The sequence below is a fragment of the Rhinopithecus bieti genome, unplaced genomic scaffold (genome assembly GCF_001698545.2).
Source record: "Rhinopithecus bieti isolate Rb0 unplaced genomic scaffold, ASM169854v2 scaffold_3948, whole genome shotgun sequence".
Classification (NCBI taxonomy): Eukaryota; Metazoa; Chordata; class Mammalia; order Primates; family Cercopithecidae; genus Rhinopithecus; species Rhinopithecus bieti.
The window spans coordinates 2,606,260-2,610,209 of record NW_016804646.1 but is presented as its reverse complement, the minus strand read 5'-3'; the positions used below and the strand labels follow the sequence as shown (position 1 = coordinate 2,610,209).

At 41.0% G+C, this 3,950-nt stretch overlaps 1 long non-coding RNA gene across 1 annotated transcript; it reads right to left on the bottom strand.

Moving 5' to 3' along the window:
• Positions 1-227: 227 nt before the first annotated feature.
• LOC108527967 (uncharacterized) lies at positions 228-2,428 on the bottom strand. The gene is made up of 2 exons (XR_001884990.1): positions 2,025-2,428; positions 228-344 (listed from the first exon to the last, which is right to left on the bottom strand). It is a non-coding gene; the product is annotated as an uncharacterized LOC108527967 (long non-coding RNA).
• Positions 2,429-3,950: the final 1,522 nt, after the last annotated feature.

The window sequence follows — 3,950 nt, the reverse complement described above, 5'->3', positions numbered from 1 at the left end:
GACCTGTATCTTGTGCCAACCTCCTATCTCAAGGTTGCACAGAATGTCAGCAGCAGGACTTGTCAGTAGCTTGGAATTTATGTCAATCAACCCTTTCTCTTGTGTCAAGAATATCTGGGCCGGTGCAATGTAAAAACACTCAGGAAGAGAGATGCAACACAACTCTTGCCCCTTCCTTCTGTCCTGTCTGAACACATCCTCACAAACTAGGCTTCTCCAAATATTGTAAATAATGCTTTATTGAGATTAGAACACATATCCTGACATGAATTCTGAAGCTGTCATGTGTAAATTCATGGCTTTTGCTGTAAATTGGGGATGAGGACATCCTTTTCCTCTGGGTTCTAAGAAATTCATAAGTTAGAGATAAACAGAGTCACAGCAGTTGCTTCATCATTGCCTGGAGCAAATTCAAATTTATTGAAACCTTTAGGGCTTCTAGTAACTTGTAAGATAATTTAGCTACTCAGACTTGAAGTCTACTCAGGTCTCCTACTCCTACTTCAAGTTAGCTGTTGGGACCTGCCTGTGGGGATAGCTGTGTCTACAATGCAGAGTCACAGTCCATTTATCTGGCCAGGTGGGGAAGCACAGGGCTGCATCCTTGGATAGGACAGATGGAAGGTTGCTTAAAGGGGCTGGAGCTGCATGAGTGTGCTTATTCCAGAAGTAACAGAGAGTCCCACTGCTCAACATTCCAGAGCATATATCAAGAGACCTGAACCTGCTAAGAAACAGTACTGTCATGGCAGTTGTTAAAATGCTAAAATATTTCTAGAGTGGTTTATTAAGGTCTGTTACCCCCAGGTTTCACCATGATCCAGAAACTAAGGGGTTAATTAATGCCAGGTAAGGCAAGGGCTTCTAGGGTCTGATGATCTCTAAGGCTACCAAGAACCTCACACTTCAATTCGCTTCTGAATGCAGAGAGAGTTTACAGACACCTTCTTCTATGTTTCTATCTCAACCTGTTGAGGAAGGACTTCCTGCCAACCTTCTAGAATATTCTCCAACAATGCCCAGGCTTTTTGCCTCTTTCTCCACACCTTATGTTTTCTTCCTGGAGCACCTGAGTATTCTGATTGTGGAACATTGGCCATATTGCATCCCTAGTCACTGCTGGTTCCAGTTAACTCCACAGAGAACAGCCCAGAGAGTGCCCCTCACCCACATTCTTTCTTTTTTCCCATCTCCCTAGGCCATAGGGAACTTCTGGGGAACATCTATGGAGGTCCCAGCATGCTAGCCCTAGGCCCGGCATTTCAACCCTTGCCTGGTAGAGAGGACAGGGGTCCCAGTAGGGAAGAATGTGCTCCTGGCAATAGACAAATGCCTGGGGTTTACATGGCCCACAGGCCATGGCTGTCCACCAGGGGCCAGTGTTAACTGGAGCTGCCTTGCTTAGCCATTCATAGAAATAGCCATCCCTGCAGGATGCTAGCTGTTATGAGCCAGGGAAATATAAAGAGCTCAGATGGCACAGGTGGATAATAATTTCAAGGTTACCTTTGGCACAATACATATCAGATGCTTGCCTGCCCCAGGGACTAGTGCCCAATCCCTTAAAGAGGAGGAAGTATTCACCAGATTTCCACAGGGAACAGCAGAAATTCATGGGGCACTTAGGGAACTGTGAGTCGTAAAACAAATTGTCAGATTGTGGGGTGCATAAGGAGGAGTGCAGAACAGAGAAGAGGAAGGCAGTAGACAAAATCCTCATTGTGAGGGGCCTTGCCTGATGTCCTCAGGGGTTTTCATTGTTTATTGCAGCTCAGGAGTTTTGTAGCTAGGAAAGGTTTAATTCAGACGATTGACAAAATGAGATATGTGTTTTGGAAAAAATCACCTTGTTGCAGAAACTAAAAGAAGTATACAGTAGGCATTGCAGTAACAATCTACACACACACACACATACACACACACACACACACACACACACACACACTCAAAGGTGATGAGGCCTGTGGGGCATGGTAAGGGGGTGCCACATTTCCAGATAAATTTAGTGAGTTGAATCAACATACCTGAAAGCAGGTAAACTGCATGGATGTGGAGTAAAAGGGTAAAGAAGGCATTTAAGACTCTTCTGGGCCCTGGTTTAAGCAGCTGGAGTGATGTGCCATTCAAAGAAACAAGAACTATGCTCACATAGTTCTTGTGAAGTTCTACATAACTATGATGTTTTGGGTGCAAACCAATTCAGCATGAAGTGCTTAGGGGCCTCCAGGTTTTCTCATCCTTTTAGGAATATGGAGCTAGAGTTCAAGACATTGGAGCTGGAGATGGAGGTTAGAGAACGTTCAGTACAGGAGGCACTTAAAACTGATCACAGTAAGATTCCTCGGAGAGCATGTGGAGAGAGGCTGGAACCCTGGAATTACATATGGTGCAGCTAGGGTTTCACATGACCCCTAGAGACTTAACATATCTCACCTGTAGCTCTGCATCCTAAAGTAATTATCTAGTAGCGCTAGCTAACTGCTTACAGCTGGAGGTACTATTGTATCCACCAGGTTGACTCCTCCCGTGAGATATTAACACATAAAGGCTGGTCGAGCATTCAGATCTCTTCATTATTTCATAGAGCCATGCTTCCACCTCCCCAGCACACCTTTATGTGTTCTGGTCCTGGTTTTTGGAACATTCCCACCATCCCCGTTTAGCTTAAAACCTCCTAGTGTTTCCTCTCCATTCAAAGCTCAACTCCAGCTCTCTCCTTCCCAGCCTAGGTCATTTTCCTTTCCTTCACAGTGCTCTTCCTAAATTGTAGGTTTTCCTTATTTTTTTTGTTGTTGGAGAACATAACAAAGTAGAAACAGTGATGGATTAAACTCCCTTTCACCAACTGCCAGCGAGAGCAGTCATCAACTTGTTGCCGATTTTGATCTGTGTCCCTACTTCATTTGGTGTGAATATTTTAAAACATATTACATCAATTCCTATCCCTTCTCCTCTACAACTTCATTGTACACTATATGTTTCTAAGAAACATCTATAATCTCTATTGTGACATCACTTCCTAACAAAATTAACAAAATATGGAGTGCCTAGTCCCTATTTAATGTCCTCTGACTGCTTTGAATATCTATTTATAGCTGGTTTGCTCAAATCAGGATCCAAACTGGTGCATCTAGTTGTTAAAATCCCTTATGTTTCTTTTATGTTTCAACTCTCTTTTTTATATTTTGCTTTTGTTTTTTTTTAGAAAACCAAATTATTTTCTGATAGACTTGATCACTTGCTTCCTTATGATACTTTTAAAATCTATTTCAAATGTTTAGGCAAAATGATTCTGAAGCATTTCCCATTGCATCTCATCATCCAGCTCATACTATTTGGTTGATCCACTTTTTGAGATTATTGAGTTCAGGTGGTATCAGTTTGATCTATTCTTTTAAAAGTTTCTCATCAACCTTTAGCTGATAGTTTTTATATCCAATGAAATTGCTGCCCAGAGCCAGATTGTCATTAGAGGTGACAAAAATGATTTCCTAATCCTATCAATACTTCTATGTTTATTAGGTATAATTTTCTGTAAGAAAAACATCCTTATATACAAGCTGATTATACTAAAAATAGCTTGTATCAGAAAGACAGATTAAATACTCAAGTCTTTATATGTTTTCTGAATAATGACTTGTTGCTCTAACAACCTGCAACAGTGACCATTTTTAATGGTCACATTGTCTTAACTTCAGTCACTTGTAGTCACAGTTTCTATATTTTGTTCCCTTTGTTCTTTGACATTATTCCATTGATCATTCATTGTTTCCTTGCTTTGAAAAACTATGATGTTCAGGATCATCTTTTATTTGCCTTAGACAAGAAATTAGACATTCCTTCAAATATCTCTCATTCCTTTTAAAGGAAAATGTTATTTAGAGACCATTATCTAAGTGCTAGAAGTGTTTGTTGCATTGTCATTTTTTCTCTTTTTAGTACACGTTTTA